Here is a 22806-nt window from a genome sequence, read left to right on the forward strand (position 1 = left end):
ACATCCTTATGCACAGATTTAGCCCTACGTAAGAATTATTATATGTGCATCCTGAACAGACACCAACTTGGTTAACAAGAAAAATGATACTCCTCCTTAAGAGTGAACCTAGCCATTCTGAAAAACTATAGACCAATAACCTGCCTTTCAGTGATGTACAAATGATATACTGAAATTGATGCCAACTGAGTTTATAGTCATTTAGAGGAAAATTCAGTCATGGCAATAGAACAAAAGTGTAACAAAAAACATAGAACAAAGGATCTTTTGTTACTAAATAAAATAATAATGGAGAATTGTAAAAAGAGGAAGAATCTTAAGTGTGACATGGATAGATTACAAAAAAAGCATATGACAGCATCCCACATTAGTGGAGAAAGGAGTGTTTACAGATTCACAAGATACATCCTACATTGATCAGTTATATTGCAGTGACCATGATACATTGACGGACCACTTTGTAATTAAACCATATCAAAGGGCAAATTATTATCCCAGGGATAAAACTTCAAAGGGGAATATTCTAGGATGACTCATCACCGTTGCTATTTTGTCTTACCTTTAACCCATTACGCTGTTTACTTGACAGATTAGGTCATGTTTATAACTTGCCTCCAAGAAAACAACCAAGTGTAAACACGTAGCTTTTTTTTTTTTTTTTTTTGGATTACTTAAAACTGTATAGTTCAACAGATGAGAAGTTGAAAGCATAACTAGAAGTGGTTAAAATTTTCCCAGATGATATAAGAATATAATTTGGTCTTGATAAATGTGCAAAAGCAACATTTAAAGTAGGAGAGCTGCAGTACCAGGAAAATAATCAGTCTGGAACAGGAATGTGATATCAAGGAACTTTAGCAGGAGGTAGTGTATAAGTATTTGGAAAATGATGAAGGCTCAATAATAAAACATGAACAAATGCAAATAAAACTCAGCAAGCAATATATTAGAAGAGTAAAACTAATATTGAAAATAGCCGTGACATCTAGGAACAAAGTTCACACTGTAAACCAAGCCGTGACATGTAGGAACAAACTGTAAACCAATCTGCCTTTCCTGTTCTATCTTACAGTTTTCAGGTAATTGATTGAATATAAAAGGTATTGGATCCGTTGGACAGGAAAGCAAGAAAAATGCTTCACAAAAATCACTATATACCAATATTATATATTCCTCATTCTGATGGATGTATGGGCCTCCTTGAAACTGATTACATGTATACATCTTTGGTCTTGGTACTGCATACATACATGCTAACCTCACCAGATCCAAAGAAGGTGAAAGTTTTAAAACATGAGACGTTTAAGATGAATTCCCTGCTTAGTTTAACAGAAGCAAATCAGTTTCAAGTGGGAATGGAAATCAAACCAGAAGTAGACAAAAATTAGGCAGTACTGAATGTGTCAAAAACAAAACAAAGAATATAAGGAGAATGATCAGGTTAGTAAGAAAGAAATGTGGAAAAGGCAAAAATATTGTTGTCAGTGCAGAAAACTCCTGTAACATTCTCATGTTGATCAGGATTTGATGCAGGAATGATTAAGGTGAGGTGAATTTAAACCAAAAGATAAAGGGTTAATATTGGCAACCCACTAAAGTGGATTATGTACACATTGGTTTACAAAGTCCATTGAGCATATTGGAGAGAAAGAAGAATGCACGTTCTGTATAACAGAACTGGAAACAGTCACACATCTTGTTGTTGGGTGTTGTACACTAATGGCAGAGGATCTGTATAATGAAAGGCATGGTAATGTGGCAAGGCTGTTACATTGGGGGTTTTGTAAACATTATAATATTGAAGTAGATGAGAAGCATTGGAAACGAGAAGCAAAACATTATAGAAAATAATGATGTTTATATCACATGGGTAACCTGTGAATCACAGTGTAAAGTGTGTGTGCTATATCTTTAAGAAGCATGTGAGGCTGTATGTGCACATATAAATTGCAGACACATGCAGTCTCCAGTGCCATTTTGTAGAAGCAGCCAGAGTGTGAGCATGCATGATTGCAGTTGTTAGTTTGTATATAAGTTACTTAAGTTATAGTCAGTAAGCCTCTATAGTGATGAATTTGTATGAAATAAAGCTGCTTGAACAGAGCCCATGAAGATTTGTTTATGTCTTAACATGAAAGTGATATGGTGTCAGAAGTAGGATGGAAGAAAGAAGAACATTCAGAGCCATGAGATGTAAAGAGAACAGCGAAGGTTAAACTGAGAGAAAAGAGTGCAAATGTAACCATAAAGAATCAAAGGTAATGAGAAATAACAGACTGTTTATACAGTGTGAAAGACAATAAAAGGGGCATTACAAGATTACAAACCACATTATCAGGCAAGCTGAAAGTACAAAAAAAAAGTTTACTAACTAAAGAAAATGTTTAAAATAAAAGTATTTGATGAAATGATTGATAGTAAAAGGAAAAATTAGTATGTTTATGCTGTGTTTGGGCATAACTATGACTTCATATTGTATCATGGGCATAACTAAAGTTATTCGAAGTATCTCAGAATGTGTGAAAGTGCTTACAGTGTGTGCTTATTACTGTGCATGTATTTCAAAAAGCTCATTGTGTGCAAAGTACTACTATTTCATGCAGTCCAGTCAAAGCATAGCTATTTCGAAAAAGTTCCTGTGCTAGGTGTGCCTGTTCGCAAATTACCACAATTATAGAGTTCTTGTACTATAAAGAATTGCCTAGCAAGGTACTACCACTTTGGGGACATTTCAGTGTGCTGTATGCAGTTATTCGTAAAGTGCAAATACTTTGAAAAGTTACTTGAGTTTTGGGCAACTGATCAATTTATTCATATTGTGCAATTGCTTGACATTTCTTAAACTGATGTCTTCTTGCAAAAGACAACATTACAAGAGTAGTACAGTACTCATGAACTGTTCAGTCACATCATAAAGTTCTTGAATGTTTCTTAAAGTGATGACTTTAGCAAGTGATGGTGCATGACTAGCATTCCTGCCTTTACCAATAAAATTCTGAAAGTATAGCAAGTGATGGTGTATTACTGTAGCATTTCTGGCCTTTACCAATAAGATTCAGAAAATATCGAAAAACCTGAGGAGTTTATTTCACAAAGTTCTGCAAAGTATCAAAAAGCCTGAGAAGTTTATTTTGCAAAGTTCAGTAAAGTATCGAAAAGTCCAAGAAGTTTAAGTCGCAGAGTCCAGTCATTCGAAAGTACTATGAGTTCATTCATTTGCATAATTCCGATAAGTCCAATGAAAGTTTAAGTTCAGAGCATGAAGGCATTGGGCACGTACTGTTTATGCCAGAAACTTATGCATGTATATATATATATATGTGTGTGTGTGTGTATTCATGTTTATTTGCAAAACCTTTCGCTGGTATGTGTTAATATGGCAGACGGATTTCAAAACTCCTACCACTTGTATTTGCTCAGAATATTGCAGAGAACTGGAGAATATTTGAGAAAAAACACAATATTTTCATATAAGCAGCTTATGCAGATAGAGGTGTACGTACCAGGACAGTCATTTTGCTAAACCTAGCAGGGTCAGAGGCCATACAGAGAGAGCATTCATTCCTTCATGCTCCAGGAGTGTATGAAGGAGAAGGTGTAAAGCACCATATTGTTGTAAAGGCTGAATCAAGGGAAGACCGTGAGTGTTTGAAGCATAAGTTCAGAGAAATATGCAACCCCCAGATGAATATTATGTTAGAGAGGCATTTGTTTTACACAAAAGATCAAAAACCAGGGGAAACATTTGCAGCTTATATAACTTACTTGAGAAACAATGGTAAAATGTGTCAATTTGGTGATCTAAAAGATGAGCTGATAAAGGACAGGCTTGTATGTGGTATCAGTAGTGCTGCAGTGAGAAAGATTGTACTTCATGATAGTGATTTAACATTGAGAAAGGCAATAGAGATTTGTCAATTTCATGAGGTAACAGAAAAGCATACCATTATGCTTGTGAGTGACGAGCATGGTTTCAGTTTTTTCAAGAGCAAATGTGGATAGTATGCAACACGTGGCAAACGAGAGCAAGCCTAAGCATGTATTCTAAAGAAGCCTATGCATTCTGCTCCAGCAAGATTACAAAGAATGAAACTCAAATTTCAAAAGTACAATTTCAAAATGGTCTACAGTAAAGGCAAATTGCTCTGTCTGGCTGATAGTTGTATTCATATTGCCTAGAAATACAACAGAACAGCTTGATGCAGAAAATTTTGACTTTGATGTGATGTCAGTGTGTAATTTATTCACTACTGGACTTGATGAGTTGAGAGATCACACTCAGACTGATCTAATTTCACAGGCACTCGATCACTATATCAATGTCGGATGGCCATCAAAGCAATCTAATGTATCACCTGAGGTGCAAGCATTTTTTTCCTCACAGAGATGAACTGTTGATGGAAGATGGCTTTATTTTCAAAGGTCCTAAACTTGTTCCTACTTCCTTTTCAATGAGAATATATTCAGATTTTGCATTGCGGTCACCCAGGATCCTCTTCCACTAAGAGAAGAGTGAAAGAATTAGTATTTTGGCCTTCATTATCAAAATACGTTGATAGAGTTCTTTCTTCTTGTTCAGTATGCAGTAGTACCAGAGCGCATTTGCAAAGATAACCACTTCAGCTAAGCCCAATTCCTGAACTACCTTAGTCCACCATAGCAACTGATATCTTTGAGTGGAACAATCAAAACTATTAGGTTTTGGTAGACTCTTATTTGAATTGGTTTGAGATTGATCTACTACCAAACTTAACCTCAACTATTGTTATTACTAAATTGAAACGTCATTTCTCAGTTCATGGTAGTCCACACAAACTTTTTTCTGACAATGGTACACAATTCACTAGCCAGTTGGATCAGAAATTTGCAAAAGAATGGGACTTTGTACATGTCACTAGTAGTCCTGACTATCCTCAGTCCAATGGTCTAGCTGAATGTGCAGTACAGAGTACAAAGCAATTACTTGAAAAGTCAAAACATGACAATACCAATGTATTCCTTAATCTCAGAAACATACCCCGTGATGATATTCTTGGCTCACCTGCTCAAAGACTGCTTTCCAGACAAACTAGAACTACGCTACCTATTTGTTCAAGTTTGTTGCAGCCTAAACCTAAGAAGAATAAAATAATCAAGGCTCAATTGTTTAAGAAGTGTAATATCCAGAAATCTAGATATGACAGAGCGAGCAGATTACTTCATTCATTGAGGGAAGGAGAGATGGTACAAATTCAAACAACAAAAGGTTTTGATCAAATAGGACAGATTACAGGCATATGTGCCAAGCTGAGATCCTATGTGGTATGCTCCGAGAGTGTGGAGTATAGGAGGAATTGCAGACATTTTCTTCCTGTACCAGAATCATCATCATTGCAGTTTCAACATTGTATCTGTGATTCAAACTCTAAGTCAAAAAATGAGTCAGACATAGTTTCTAGACCAGAATGTGTTCAAAAGTCTGATTCTGTTCCAGAAAGATATTCAAACATTCCATGTCAACCATTTTGCAGACTGTTCCAGTTGCTAAATCTAATTTCCAGTTTCATGTCACGTTACAGATGAGCTTCTAAGCCTAGTGTGAAATACGCAGCAACGTGGACTTTATTATATATACATGTATTTAGTATTGTATAATGCATGTCTATAGATTACCTGTGATTTCTGCATGCCAAATAATCTCATGACAAATTGCATGATCTATTTCTCAGGGAGGATATAGATCAGAGTGTAAAGTGTGTGTGCTATATATGTGAGGCTGTATGTGCACGTATAAATTCCAGATACATGCAATCTCTATTGTCATGTTGTAGAAGCAGCCAGAGAGTGAGCATGCATAATCACAGTTGTTAGTTTGTATATAAGTTAAATTATAGTCAGTTAGCCTCTATAGTGATGTTTGTATGAAATAAAGCTGCTTGAACAAAACCCACAGAGATTAATTCATTCATGTCCTAACACGAAAGCGACATCACCCATTAACAACAGTTCAAAAGCAGATGCGAGAAAACTAGATAATAGTAGTTCATGAAAAGAAGACAGAAGTAGCACTGATCACTGAAATTGCTGTACCCAGTGATTACAGTGTCTTACATACAGACATAAAGTCATAAAATACCAGGATATGCAGGCAGAAACAAGAGCAATGTGGAAGAAGGATACAAAGACAGTTCCAATAAAAGTAGAAGGAACGGGTTTCATAAAAAAGAATTTCAGTCATATTAAGATATGCTACTGATACATGTAAGTCCATATGAATTACAGAAGGAGTCAGTTCTGAGCACATTGTGGGTGCTGCAAAGAGCACTTTTGGCTAACATCAAAGATTGAAACAATACTTATTTCATGAACATTAATCATACGCTGACTTAAGAATGGGGTCCTTTCCTGTCATGGTACTAGAAACCTCAACAACTTGGAGAAATTAAACTGAGAGGTTACAAGTCTGTCATACGTGGTGGTTTCTGACACATAAGCTGCAGGGGCTGCAGCTCTCACTCCTCCAGTGTGTATTGTGTCTCACCTAGTTTATGTTGATATTATTAATGTCATTGTATCTCCTATCACATGTGCAAATGATAACAGCTGTGACCTACAACACTATTCATCTTGTGTTATACCGAGGTTATGTGTGATGCACAGTATGACCAAACCATGCACCAGTCAGCATAGCCTGATTCATGTCTGTCATAACAACTTGAGAATAATACTGGAGGCATCATGGTTATTCTACATGAAATTGTTACTTTACAGTTGTTATAGCCATTGGTTGTCAGCTGGACAATGCTGCTTCACTTGCACTACAGTGTACTGCACTCATCACTGCCTGGGGAGGGCTCTTCCTACAAGTGAATCTTCATGTTCCATCTCAGTGCCCTTTCCTCTTGCTGCTGCTTCTGTTGTGACTGGGATGAGACCTAAAGTAGCTATATTGTGGGTTTGATCAGCTGATTTCCACAGGATCTTTTTGTGCAGCATGGCACAAACATCTAACAGCTTGCTGGCTGTGTCTGCAGAGTACTGATGATGAGGATAATGGGTAGCTTTTTATCAGGGAGGTCAGAGCTCATTTTTCTAAATAGAGAACCTGGAAGGGATTTGCGGTCTCTACATGTGCAGTATTGTATGCCACTTCAGGTACAATTTTAGGATGGTAGACAGAAATCATTAGCCATGGTTTCAGTGGGGTATCCAGCATCAGATGAATATTTTGGAGGATGTTAGTGACTATTTGTACAGCTTCTCTATTGGCAAATTTTGATTTTGCACATTGAGTTTGCATTTAGCAACTAGATTGCTCTGAGGGGGAGATACCTTTGTTGAAGTGATAACAGAGGTTATGTGTGCCTGTTGTTGGAATTATGTGTACTGCTATGGAACTACACATACACAAGATTATTCCCTCTGCATTGCATTCTACTTAGTAGTTTAGAGAATGGTGGTCTTGTTCATATATTTATGTGAGCTGGAGCTAGGTAAGACCATTATTAATACATTTTTGTAGTCTATAGCACCCCAGTGCCTCAGGAGTGGTGTTCATTGTTATAGAATACAGGTATAGTGGTCACGTTTGTGACTATTGTGCTAGAGAAATGGATATCCTCTTCCAGAATTATCCATTGTAAAGTTAAACCTTACCTGTGATGCAAACAGGACCTGCTGGACAGACTTGTATGTATCCCAGAAACTACCCATTCTCTGGAACAGCCTACCCATCCATGTGAAGCAGAGTTTCTCCATAACCCAAGTGTAATTTGGACAATTGGATGGGGAACAGGAAATTCATCCCGGGTTTGGCACTTCCGTCTCTACTGTACACAGGCAGCCTGTAAATGGTTCATCTCCTAGGCCCGTGATTGTAAATATTTCCCCTCCCAAGCCCCTGCTTACACTTATCAAGAGTAGCTTAAAAGGGCATGTGTGTTTTTTAGCCTAGTAACACCTATGAGCCTATGAACATGCAAAAGCATATTGTCAAGAAGCTTAAGCATTTATGTGGCAGAAGCCTACAGCACACTCAGCATGTCCCCATTTGGTTGGTGAAATGTCCCATTGCCTAGGATGGTAAGCAGTACAAATATCTTGGTCTTAAGGATAGGAACACCACTCTTTCCTGTAGATACAGCATGTAGGTGATATATGTGTAACAAACTCCTCATTGTACTATAATCTGTATGAAAACAGTCAGTGTTTGCTAATTAGTTAAGCAGTACATGACTTAAACTAGTGTCATTGCTGTAGTGCACCACAATATACAACTAGTTAGTGCTACCCATGACCAGACTGAGCACAGGTTATCACCACTCTTAACATTGTTCCAACATGCAGCGCTATACATTTCTATTTCTATCACGTATGTTTTTATACAGGTGAATCCACAGGCAGACAGTGCTACACAAACATCTATGAATCGTAACCATTTTTATATCTCTCCATTTGCATCTCACTATTATATAATCTGGTTGCACTACTTCATTCACGCCTCTTTATTCACTCATTTGCAGATGATACATAAAGTGCTGTGCAACTTATAATTTTGAATTTCCTAATACACTGCACATAGGCACAAACTGCTCAGACTGATGCTTTTCACTAAGGTTGGTTTTGAATTCCAGCCGTGATACTTCATAGCAAATCCCAGTGGAGTGTAGGCCATGTCTTGGATTGCCATCATACTGACAGCAATACATGGAAAACATTTCTCAACTTTCATGGTAGTATGCTATCAAGCTGCAATGCAAACACTTCATTTGGACTTAAAATACTTCAAGAATTTTAGTGGTTTTATACTGCTTTTCTGTGGTTGCTGAACACTCAGGTGTGAGACTAGTGCTTAACAGCAATAAGAGGGTGCATATAAATTGTCATGCACCTTGAGGACATCAGAAAGTTGCTTAAAAAGCCTGGCTTTTCAATTATTTCAGAGTGTAATCACAGTGCACTATGCACAACATAGAGGATTATGATCAGTCTCCAATCATAACCCTGGTATTACGTGTTTGAGACATGGATGCCAAGAAATTCACTTGGGAGGTGAATCTTGTCATCTGTTTCAAGAGCACATAATGTTATGATTATGTTATTATTACTGAGTTCCAATCATAATTCTTTTTAGTGCTTACAGGTCTATCTGCTGCATATACTACTACTTACAGAAGAAAATAAAAAAAAGTGAATAGTGTTTTGCCAGCTTTCAAAGTGGTAAAAGCATGTGCCGAGTGCTGTCAAATCTATAGCTTAATGGCATCTATCTTACATAATTGAACTTTTAAAAGTTCGAAAATCATATGGTCGACACCATATGATCGAACTTTTAAAAGTTCGAAAATGTAATAAAAAAATAAACCAAAGAAAAAACCTACCTGAACGGTTTAAGCAGGGGGGCAACCCCCCTGCACACCCCCGGACTTTAAATATACCAACTCCAAGATTGCACTACAGTGCAGAAAAGGGAAATCTTCCCATTCCTCACTGTACGGAGATCTCCGTTGAAATGTTCAAACTTTTAAAAGTTCGATCATATGGTGTCGCCCATATGATGTTCAAACTTTTAAGAGTTTGACAATGTGATATAGACCCGCTTAATGCACTTTATATTAGGGAAAGAAAGTCAGGGACAGATTACTGGCAAAGACAGGAGGCAGAAACAAAGCTGTTTTAAATTCTGCCCCTCTCATTTGCTGGCTAGTACTGGCAGATCATAGTGCCTAGGATGAGATCTGATCTCAACAGTGCTTAGAGGGCTACTTTATTAAGATCTGGTCTCACACTATATCTGTGTTTAACTAGTTTGTCTTTTTTTTTTTTTTCCAATACTGGAGTGTAATCATGGTGCTGCATGCATTACAAAGCTTTTAATCTGCTTTCAGTACTGTTAAGCTCTAGTTGTGTGCTGGAGAATAAACAAAGACCACCACAAAACAGCATCAGGAAGCTCAAACAGCTGTAAAGGTTGTAGTACACTTCATGCTGCCATAGTTTTTGTATATGGCCATGTAACATATATTATATCTGGTAAAACTGTTACAGAATCAGTTATACCACTTTTTGCTGATGTCTTTGAGGCTGTGTTAAGTGTGTTACAGCTTTCAAAACAGTAAAGCATTTCACATTCTTACATTTTCTCTCCCTTTTTCTTGTACTACATTTGAACATCTAATGCTCCATCTACTATTAATAGTTATGTGGCAACACTAAGAGTGTTACAGCTTTCAAAGTGGTAAAACACTTTTTTTCCATGTAACTCCCTCTGTGGTAGTATGTGGAACAGGTAAAGTTCCATACACTACAAAGAATTGTAATCTACTCCCACCAATCATAATCAAGTAGTTGTTTTTTCTTGAGATTGATATTAAAATTCGCCTCTCATCACTTTGCTGCACTTTTGAGGCTAATTTCTTGATATACATTTCTCAAAGACATATCAAGTTTTATGAACACTTAGTCATCTTATAAAATATGTCTGGTATACAGATGGATGTATATACAGATACACATTATGCATATCATGTTAGTGTTACATAGCATAAATGTTGCATTTGGAAAGTATATATTTCCAAGCTTTCTTGTCACCTGTCACTCTTTGAGAGATATATTTTGACATTTGTGTTGTAAGATATTTATTATTACAAGTCGTCTGCACAGGATCATCCAAGAAAGTTACACAGCAACCATGTGTAACAACAAGTGTTTCTATATGGAGGATAGGTATGTATTACATTCTTGTCTGGAAAATGTGTATACTTTACATTTTTATGACTCCTTGATGCATTTAGGTGGGATTGTGATATATACAAGCAGAAGTTGATGATCAATGAATTCCATAGTGTAATACTCTGGAAATATGTAGAGGGTTGTTTTTATAGCACTGTGAGTTTCATAGGTTCATAGGTTCATACTAGGCTATCTGCCCTAGGGCATTTATAAGCCTAGCCAGAGTGTGTTTGGCTTTCGCCACCCATTTTAAATTAATTTTGCTATGCCTTTTTTGAGGTTAGTATACTGTGCCTCTGTCTAACAGTGACACAGAAGTGATAGCCGGGGTAAACCTACGATCTCCCATCCACTCATCAAGATTCCACTTGAAGAGAGCCAATATGGGACTCTGCCTAACCTGGACTGGGATTTTATTCCAGAGTGAAGGGAGCCTCTGGGTTATGAATCTGTCCCTCCAGCATGTCCTATTTATTTCAGTGCTGAGGTTCAAGTCTCTCGAGCGCGTGGCTCGATGGGATTTGGATTTTCTGAGGTGCAGCATGTCCATTAATTCTGGGTTGGACATGGCTTTATACGTCAGGCACAGATCGCCTCTGAGCAGGCGGTATGCCACTGAGTAGAGCTGGAGTTTCTTTAACCGGGCAGCATATGGCATCTGTTTGAGCCCTTTGATCCTCTTAGTGAGGTACTTTTGGGGTCTTTCCAGTTGCTGCAGGTGTCTGGTAAGGTACATCCCAGAAGGGGCATTGCACTCAATTATGGGCCTGATGAGGGATGAGTAAAGAGGTACGATGACCTCCCCTGATCTAGATGTGAATCCCTTCATGATTAGGTGGGCTATATAAAATGTTTTTAACCACTTTGGCCACGTGGTTGTCAAATGAGAGATTGCTATCAACTTGGGTCCCCAGGTCCCTAATGACTTCTTCTGTACTTAATGGATTACCACCTATGTGGTAATTTGTGGGCACTTTGTTTTTGCCAAAGGGGATGACTATACACTTTTTGGCGTTTAGCTTGAGGCCATGGCTCTGGCACCAGTTGTCTGTTTCTATGAGGCCCTTTTGGAGGATGCTTGTGTCGGCTGGAGAGTTGATTATGGCGCCCAGTTTGCAGTCATCTGCGAACTTGGTAAGCCACAGTCCTTCCGTGTTGGCCTGTACCGCCGAGAAATATATACCGAACAAGAGAGGTCCCAGGACTGAGCCTTGTGGGATGCCACTTGTAACTGGTTTGGAGTCTGACATGGCTCCAGCAATTCTAACCATGTGGGTTCTGTCCTTGAGCCAGTTTGCAACCCATCTAGTGACATAGGGGTTTATATTTAAGCTGGTGAGCTTATCTGTAATGCCCGAGTGCGGTATTGTATCGAAGGCTTTTGCGAGGTCCAGGTAGGCTGTGTGGACCACCTTCCCCTCGTCAATGGCCTTGGTGACGGTTTCAAAGAAATCAACCAGGTTTAAGAGGCAGGATCTGCCCTTAACAAAGCCAAACTGGGTAGGATCCAGTGTCTGTAGGTCCCCAATATCTTTATTTATGAAGTCCATGATGATCCTTTCCATAGCTTTGCAGACCAAGCTAGTCAGGCTTATGGGGTGATAGTTTCCAGGATCCGTTGAGGCACCACCTTTGTGGAGAGGGACCACTGTTGCTGTACGCCACTCTTTGGGTACATATCCTGTAGTAAGGCTAAGATTGAACAGTAGTTTTATGTTTGGGTTTAGCTCTTCTTGGAGTTCATGTAGGACACAGCCCGGGACACCATCTGGTCCCATTGATGCTGTGTTTTTTGCTTTGGAGAGGGCGGCTCTTACCTGAGCATCTGAGATGTCAGGGGCAGCACTCGGGTGGGATAGATGTTTGCCCTTTTGGTGGGGAGGGGGGAGAAGTTTGCACTGAACCTGTCAGCTAGGATGTTGGCAATGTCTGTGGGTTCGTTGTATTTTTGTCATTTTGGACTAATTCTGAGCATATCTGGGAATTCCCACCCAGGTTCCTAACATAACTAAAGAAAGCCTTGTGATTATCCTTAGTGTCCTGTGCAATTTTTCTCTCGAAGCTGGCCTTAGACGATTTTATGAGTGCCCGTAGTTTTTTGCTAATACTGATCAGAGATGCCTTCCCTTTTTGGGATTTTGCTCTATCATGTAGTAGCTTCCTCCTTCTATTGTATAGTTTGTTTATGGCTGGGGTCCACCAGACAGGACGTCTGCCTTTGGAGGATTGGGTCTTGGTTTTATTTGGGATTGCATGAACCATGCATTCCTGAAGGTGTTCATAGAATGCGTTTATAAAGGATTCTGCGGTCTGGGCCGTATTTTCCACAGGCCCGGGGGCTTTGAACGATTTCGCCTCAGTTTTGAGGCATGTGAAATTTGCTTTAGAGAAGTTTTTCACTGTTGTTTTCTGGGCAGGGGGTGGGGTCGGGATGTGAATATCCAGTGAGATTAGTTTATGGTCTGATCTTACCAGTGAGGGATACACTTCTGGTCTGGAGCATGGTGTCCCCATGTTGGTGATGATCAGGTCCAGTATGTTTTCCCCTCTTGTGGGAGTGGTAACAAGTTGTTAAATAGCATTTGAGTTTATAAATTCTAGGAACCTTTGGGCTAGGGTGTTGGAGCTAGAGTAATGCTCCCAGTCTATGTTTGGGTAGTTGAAGTCGCCCAATATAATGGTGTTTGGAGAGACCTTCATATTTTCCAGTATACTCAGGAAGGCCAAGTGGGGTTCCTGTGTTTGGGAGGGTGGTCTGTAGCAGGCTATAAACTGGAAGGCAGTTTTACCCACAGTTAGTTGCACATGGATAGTCTCTGATGCTTCGTGCTGTGCCACTAACCTGGAGGTGTGGGTATCTTTGACGAATATTGATAATCCCCCTCCTTTTGTGGTTCGGTCCAAGTTTTGGGGCCGAAAAGCATGGTATGAGGTATAACCGGTAGTGCTGGGGTGCTCTCGGGAGCCTTGAACCAGGTTTCTGTTACTGCACAGATATCGATGTTCTCCATGCTAAGGAGAGTTTCGAAAAGTGCATCTTGAGGTTTAGACTTCTGGCGTTGAGTAGCATTACTCTTAGTTTCTTATCCCTTGTGATACCTATGGAGGTGGGTTTGTCTTTTGAGCCTTGCCTAAAAAAGGCACTGTGGGGGTAGCAAGAGCCTTTGCCAATATCCGAAAGCCCAGGGGTGACAGGTGCAAGCCGTCCCTAGCGAAGCATCGTGGCTTGTCAAGCATGTCATCCCAGGCTGACAGGCATTGGATCCCCTTTGAATGACACCAACACTTAAGCCAATTGTTGAAATTGATCATCTTGTCTTCATATTGTGGCATCATTCTTGGTGAAGGTAAGATGCTACTCAAGGTCAGGGTCATACCGGCCTGGGCTACATGCTCAGAGAGCTCCTCTGTGTCTCTTTTCATGTAGTCCAGGGAGGTACGTCTCAGGTCATTCATACCAGCATGGACAATGACTGAGTCATATTTGTACTTGCCTTGGAGTGACCTGAGTGCTTGTGTTATGTGGCGGATCCTAGCACCCGACAGGCAGCTCACCGTGACCTTCTCCTTGTTCAGCCTGGTGAGCAGGACGTCAGTGCGCCTGATGATAGAGTCACCTATTACAAGTGTATCAGGTGTGTTGTTTAGCCTTAAGGGCTGTGACTGTTTGGCACACTGGCTTTGTGAGTTATGTGTTGCACGTGTTTTGTTTTGGGTTAGCGGTTGCTTGTGTGTCTGCTTTGGAGGTCTCTGCTGCTTAGGCAGATTTTTATTTAGAGCCTCCGAGTATGTTTTTGTGTGTTTATGTGTTTGGTTTGTTGTCGTGGTAGGTCTATGTGAGACTGGAATTGTAGTGAGTGTGGTTTCCTTCTCCTCCTGACTGGTTACGCCAGTACTGAGTTGAGAGAGCTTAGCCTCCAATTTGGCTATATGGTTGCATCTCTCACATGTGTTGGAATTTGTTGGGAGGAGGAGAGGGTTGTCTGTGTACATGAGGCAGTTGTAACATTGCCTCAAGATTCCCAGATTCACCTGCTGGACCGGAGAGGAGATTGACAACTGACCTTTGGACATGCTAGAATAGTATTGGGAATTCCTTTATAATTGAAAAAAAGGGCCAGTGGGGAACAAGGTACTCAAGGGGAGTTTGTGAGGGTGTAGTGCTTTTAATTTTTTAGAGCTGACTTATATAATTGCTTTAGTGAGCAAGTGCCAGGTAACATAAATGCAAAAATGACAAACAGTAACTTTCTTACAAGTGAAACAAGGAAATAAGTACAGTAAGCAATGCAGATATCACTAGGGATCCACAGAAATGCTAAAAGGCCGCATTTTAGGTGGAATTAGCATTTCAGGGAAATAAACAACAAGCATACAAATAAAGCTAGATTCAGCAGGCCTGGATCTAGTCTATGCTACAGCAAACAAGGTGTACCAATTTCAGTAAGAAACAGTTAGAATATGCAGGCACTATAAGCCTTTAACCAGAAATTCCCTGCTCAGAAGGGCAGAGTCCAGCCTCTCCTCCCACAAGAGTGCAGACCGCAATCCTTCTTAACGTAAAATAACTGGCCTGAAGCCCAAGTGCTTAAACCAGAACTAATACACTTTTAGAATAACAGACACTGAGCTCTCAATCAGCAGTTCCTAACTTAGAAGGATGTAAGCTACCTGTCCTGCCACCACAGTGCAGGCCACAAACCTTCCTAATGTAAAACAACTGGTCTGAAGCCCAAGTGCTTAATCCAAAAGACTTAGAAATGATAGCTACACTTTAATCAAGTTACTACCAGCAGTAATAAATACAACTGAATACTTTAAAGAATGCCTGGATTAGTGCTCAAGTTATACAAACAAAGCTAGATTCAGCAGGTCTGGATCTAGTCAATGCTACAGCAAACGAGGTGTACCAATTTCAGTAAGAAGCAGTTCAAATATGCAGGCACTATAAGCTTTAACCAGAAATTCCCAGCTCAGAAGGACAGAGTCCAGCCTCTCCTCCCACAAGAGTGCAGAACATGAACCCTCTTAATGTAAAAAAACTGGCCTCAAGCCCAAGTGCTTAAACCAGAATTAATACACTTTTAGAATAACAGACACTGAGCCCTCAATCAGCAGTTCCCAACTTAGAAGGATGTAAGCTACCTGTTCTGCCACTACAGTGCAGACCACAAACCTTCCTAATGTAAAACTGGTCTGAAGCCCAGGTGCTTAAACTAAAAGGCTTACAATGAGTTACACCAAGCAGTAATAAATACAATTGAGTACTTTTAAGATGACGCAAGAGCAAAATAAAGTAAGAAAAAACACAAATACAGTAAAAGCAGATAATTTTTTTTTTTTTTTTGGAAAGAGAGAAAGGAAAGAGAGAAAGGAGTAGCAGAAACTAAGCTGATTGGCCTTCTCAAATGCTCTCCCTGTACTGGGTAGAATGAGGTAATGACACTAGACTGGGAGGAGGGTCCCAGATCAAATTTACACTAGGGGCGGGCAACTGCAAAGCCACCAACTATAAAAACACTATATCAACAGGGAGGGTGGGAAACCTGCAGAAATGTTACTCCCAGCTGAAAAGCAGCAGTGAGCCTTTAAATGAAAGTTTTAAACAGCTAAAGGAGCCACTAGAAAAAAATAGAGTTTAACTGCAACAAGTTATCATAAACAAACAACCCAACAGATGCTTAATAAGAGTGGACAATTTCCAGTTAATACCTCACACACAGTGAAACTAGCTAGAAAAAATACACAGTACACAAAGTGCTATAAACAACAAAGAAATAAAGAACAAAGTAAACAAAAAACAGGATACTTAATGTTATATATTGTAGCTCCGAGTTTGCTGAGTGTCCTTCCTTCAATAAGCTCACTGTAAAATGGCTGAACACTCACAACTGAGCTTCTTAGGTAACAGAAAGTTGAAACCTGAGACAGCTTTTAAGAACAGTCTCTTACTTAGAATTTTTTTTGTAGGGGGTCTCAGTTACTCTGCACTACTATATGCTTTAATGTCTATGTATTCATAAAAGAGATAATATGTGTTAACAAGGTGTTGGCTCACATTTTGGAGTGGTTTCCACACTCTTCACTGCATGTGATTTTGAACAGATAGTTATAATATTGGGTATGAACTTGAACAGCTAAATACAGTATCATGACGCTTGTTTCTTGAAATATCCCATGTATTTTATTGTGTTACCTGTACTTTACAAAGGTAAGAGGTACTGCTGTGACTGAAACTCACAGTGCTATATCGGTTTTGCATGGATATAGCAGTGGAACCTGTTGCGTAATGTAAAGAGGAAACATGACAGCAGGGAGTAAGGAACAGTACTGCATTTATTAAATTATGGACATGTGAACATGCATGCAACATACCTAGTAATTTTCACAGTAATTAGCTGTTTCTTGAAGATATTGATATCCGCAGCATGTGAAGATTTACATTGTGTGGATGCCCATGCTGTAAATGACTTGCTCATCACACATTAAAAGCTAAATGGCTTCACATTCAACATGTATGACAGCAATAGCTGTATTATAGATGTGACTACTGTCTGATCAAATGAATATTGTACCTGTTACAAGCAAAGTTACAGTCTGCTTAGTGACGCATGTGACTACAATTCCTCCTTGCCCTCCAAGTAGGGATGAAAGACAAAAGGCACCAAGCTACCTTTCAGTGGAGACAGAGAATACTGTATTATCAGTGTAGTGTGGCCTGGAATACTCTAATCAAGTAGTAGTTCATCATTTCTTAAAAGAGTATATGATATTATATTTACAGATGATTCATCAGAAATTTGCTAGTGAAAATAATTCCTTTCACAGCTTCAAATATTCAGCAGAGTTCCTGAACAGCTCCAGAAGATGACAGAATGCCTAAGAAGGAAGCCTTCTAAGAACTGTTGCTTCACAGCCTTCTGTAGGGGTTCTTTTCAGGGCCTTGAACAGCTTAATGAAGTAGCTATGGGTGTAATGGCTAGTATGCTCATCCTTAGCCTCATTGATATCACTAGTGTGCTGTGCCAAATACACAAGGCTGTCTTTGGTGCCTGTGCCTTCAACTGTATGGGGATCAGGCATAGAAATGTAAGCATCTGGCATGGGTGTGACAAACAGTAGTCCACCTGTATGACATGACTTTCAGCAGGGTACTGGATATCTCAGTATGAGGATTAGCTGGCATACTACCCAGTATCCAGTCATTCCCATTTTAATTATTCACGTTTAGTAAATGGAATGGAAATTGTAACACTGAATGTGACAGATTAGCACATTAAGATAATTGAAAACTTACATAGTTTTCAACAACTGTACAGATCAATGTGATTATAAGATAATGATCACGCAATACTTCATCATGTAATATTCCCATGTCCTAAGTATTGCAAAGTATGTAAGATTTTGTTGACTACATATTTTTGCACTAAATGTGCACACATTTATGTGTCCAGCTTTGGACACTTTCTCCCTGTGGATACATATACTTCATCCAGTTATTCACTGGCATATTTAACTAGAACTCATGAATTTCAGCATATGCACATGAAATGCCACAGATACCTGCTTTTTATCAGCCCTTCTTAAAAGCAGTTGTCCATCCTTTATTTGTTCATATTCAATATAATGTGCTCCCTTTTGTCTTATACCTCCCCAAGTTTTATTTGCAGTTTTTATGTAAATGGATGCTGTGGTGGTGCTGCGGTAGCGTCGTCGCCTCACAGTAAGATGTCTGGTTCAATTCCAGCTAAAGCGTCTTCTGTGTGGAGACATGCGTGAATGGGCGTACCTTCGTTGAAGGTTGTGCATCAGGGCTGGCAACTCGGCACGTAAAAATCTACTGCCAATCATTAGCGGACCGGAGTTCCACTGTGGAGATCCCTAACCGGGAAAATCCGAAAGACGCAACAACATGTAAATGTGTACTTAAATATGCAATACTGCTGTCAATCCTTGCAACTTTTTTTCCTCTGCCCTGCCTACCCATTGTTTACTGATCATCTTTTCCTGGGTCTCTGTTTAAAAAAAAAAGGGAAGAGTCCTATCCTCCCCCATAAAAAAAGCTACCCATTTTCTCTTGTCCTACCTCCTTAACCCTTGTTCTCTTTGTTTGTATCTCTGTTTGCTCAGAAACAGCCCTTTTCATATTGCCCTGACATCACACACTACTACTGGTGCTTATGTTATGCATCATGAAACCTACAAAACATCCAATACAACAACATAATTTTTCAGAACTCCTGTATGCTGTCCACACAACAAATGTATTAAATGCAAATACCCTTTCACTTTATTGATGCATGGATATATTATGCTGCTGTTCAAAGAAGTGTGCTTCTCAGGAAAATTCTGCAATATCTTTAGATAATTAATGGTCTGTCTTCAGTTTGTGCTTTAAATGTGACAAGATTATGAATTGTAATGCTTTACACAGGTCTATAAATTTCTTTTACAAGGTTGGTTTGGCAACTTGTGGATATAGTCCAATGTATGCAACCCTGTCCACTGCTGAACACTACAAGTCCTTGGAGGTGGAAGCTTTTTGCAGTGCTGTCCCTGCATCTTGGAATCCAGCCCTAAACAGAATTATATGAACAAATCTTCAAAAACACAGTTCAATAGTATTGAGTAATCTTGTAGTTGGTACAGAGGGTTAAAGCTGTGAACTGTATTTTCTGCGGTACTGTGTTTGATAACCTCAGTCCTCGTTTACCTACTGTATGACTTTAAGTAAGTCACTTAACCAGACATTGCTCCCAGGTCACCCCTGAAAGAGACTGTGTGTCCAGTGGGCCTACCTGGCTACCAAATAGGTATTATGTTATATATAATATAAACTGTGAACCAAGCCTAAAGATTAAGAACTTTTACACTTAGTTCTATCCAGCAGCACAGAAATTAATTGCCCTATTATGTGGACATGAAGCAAACCCAAATTCCCCTTCCTGGAGGAGACACTGCGTGGAAAGCCTAGAAGATGAAAAATGATGACCATGGCTTGTAGCCAGGGAGTTCATAAACTTTGGTCAAAATTTGCAAATTAAAATCAGAGAACAAGTGCCTGCCTGAATGTCAGAAGTGAAATCCATATCAGGACAAAGGTTGAGATTCAAAAAAGGTGATATGCCTCATACATCAGAAGAATTTGGCAGTGCTGTATATGATGTAGAGACAGGACTTTGAATATGAGCTCAAAGGAACAAGACTCTGAAATGTACACTGCGAAACAGTATAGTTTGCTTAATGTGTAAAAATAATACTACAAATCAGAGATCAAACTTAATTCCTTAGGAACTAAGAAAGCGCAGTAACTCTTGTAAGACCCAAATTCAAACTTGCAGTTAAAGAAAAAACTTTCAAAATGGAACCAGCTATATGGAATCGGCTACCAAAATAAAAAAATAAACACTTTAAACATTGAAAAAAAACAATTAATCGAATAAGTCTTCACTTACAAAACAAAATCAAATTGCAACACCTTTCAAGACAATGGATTTTTTTTTTCATCTTATCAGTACATTAAACGTTAAAATTTATCTTTATTGTATATATTTTAACTTTGTCCACAGAATTATTTGCTCCCCATTTATGTAAGCTAATACTTTGCATACCTAATTGTACTGTAAACTGGTCTCCAATTTATGATTTTACCAAGTCATAGCTGAAAAGGGTCAACAGACTCGCTCACCTCCACAGTTATCAAATAATAAATAAATAAGACACAGAGTTATCTATACTTCAGTATACAAGGTACATATTGCTTGGTGACTGAAGAATAGTTGCATACTATGGATATTCATGTGCATAGTAAGAGTCATCAAAGTAGTAAATGCCTAACGTGCAATATTGTATACCCGTCACACAACAGTGTACTAAAGTAATCACACTGCAGCATCTCCATCCTGTATGGCACATAGTGGAGGTTATGTCTCAGTAACAGTAACTGGCTTTTAGTGTATGCAGTGATGCAATGTACATAAACGCAGACTGTACCCATGTATGCATAAAATGTGTAAACAGAAATATTCTGTTTACATAAACTGAGTATGGGGCTTTGTATTGTAACATCTTGTGACTGATGGGGCATTTCACAAATATAGCAATACATTAAATACCATATCATCCTGTAGACATTTGTATAAGCATTGCCTTGAGGTATGTGAAATCTGTATAAAACATAGTTTAAACAAACCTAATGCACAGAATCACTTCTTAAAGGTCCTTAAATGAAGATCTTTGTATCATTTTTTGTATGGCTACCTAGCATAAATATAAATAACCATTCAATGCCAACATTCTTATAAAACAGATGCAACACATTGATCTGAAGTAGCTAACTTCATTTGATCAGCAACCTGTGGGTTTCGGATCTGATAAGGATCCGAGCTGCCAGCATACCAAGCAAAACATCCGAGCTCCAAGCTCCTCCCCCTACCCATACTACACTGCAACCTCCTTCCAATCCCCAGATCTCGTTTGCCGCGGCTTCACCAGCACAGGATTTTTGAGCTCCAGGCAAGTTGTCAGGGTTTTTTCTAAAACTTTCGTCTGTGTGTGCCCCTTTTGATAATTCTAGTAATAATTATTAGTTTACCCCTCTCTATGGTTACCGTTTACGATAATTATTGTTTTTTTTTTTTTGTACTTTGAAAGTTGTTAACTTTCTGTTAGTGTAGGCCCCCCTTCCCGCCCATAGAGTGTGTGTATGTGTGTGTGTGGGTTCCCTAATAAGTCGGAAAGTCAGAAAGTGACTTTCTCTAAGTGCACAGAGTGTGGCCACAAGCTGTCACCAGCCGATAGTCACACTCTGTGTGTAGTTTGCTTGGGGGTGGCCCATTTGTCATCTGCTGCAAAATCTGTGCGGCCTTCAACCCCCGAGCCCTGCAGGATCGCAGGAACAAGTTAATTTGGGCGGGTCTTCTACCTGCAGAATCAACTTCTGCCTCTTTTGCTGCTTCCTCACCAGCCACGGCTGTGGCTGTCCAGCCTTCAGGCCCTCCTTCCATGTCCGGGACTCACCCTCCCACCTTACCACAGGGGGAGAGAGGCCAAGAAAGAGAGAATAAAAGAAAAACACAAGGAGACAGACATTCAGAGAAAGACCACAAGCGGTAGGCCGAGTTGGATCCAATGGCCCCTCCCGCTAAGGTGATTTTGTCTCCTATGAAAGTTACCAGGCCATCCTCTCCTTGGCTCCGCTCACCACGTTTTTCTCTGGAGCTGGAGGAGGAGGCTAGACCACCCTCGAGGTCATCTTCGCATTGGCTTTCCCGGCTGGCGTCAGTGGCGTCCTCTAGATTGACTCGAAGCATCTCTGAAGCAGACATGGATCGGATGATGCGAAGGTTTCTACAAACTCAACTGCAGATGGGGGTGTTGCTGGCTCCCGCCTCCCAGTGCGTGGAGTTTGGCTCCGTTTTTTGCCCTGATAGCTCCTTCTCTGATCCACCATCAGATATCGGAGTCTATGGATCTGTGGAGCCCCAGAGTCAGGGGGTCGGCGCCAATGGTGCTTTTGGCCTTGACGTTGGCCATGCCCTCGAGCCTATCAGATCCGCTTTAGGATCCAAGCTTTCGGAGCCAAGAGTTGGGCATCGGATCCGAGGGGATGAGTGTGTCATCGGCTCTGTTGTGGTCAGGGCATACCGTACCTTCGGGTCCGGCCGTTCCAACTTCGGCTCCGATCCCTTCATCGGATCCGAGGGTCTCGGCTACCCTCACTACCAGTTTCAGGGAGGCCAGTTCTCCCTCGACATTCAAAGTGGTGAAGAAGGTTCTTTCTGAAGGATCGAGACCCCTCACTCTGTCCTCTGGGTCCATCCCTACTCCCTCGCAGCAGGGTTTGTCTTCTGTCATCCAGTCCTCCCAGGGACAGCCTGTGTCTATTGCACCCCAAACAGTTCCCTTGGAGGAAAACAAAACCATTTGTGAGCCCTCCCTGGAGAGTCCACCTGAGGAGGTCCCTCACAAAGGAGGCACTTGAACTCCCCCGAGTCCCTCACTGAGGATACCGACTTGGAGGAAAGGGAAGGATCTGAAGTAGGCAGACTTCATTTGTCTGCAACCTGTGGGTATCGGATCCGACCTCGGATCTGA

The sequence above is a fragment of the Protopterus annectens genome, chromosome 6.part1 (assembly GCF_019279795.1).
Source record: "Protopterus annectens isolate FY-2018-M chromosome 6.part1, PAN1.0, whole genome shotgun sequence".
Taxonomy (NCBI): domain Eukaryota; kingdom Metazoa; phylum Chordata; order Ceratodontiformes; family Protopteridae; genus Protopterus; species Protopterus annectens.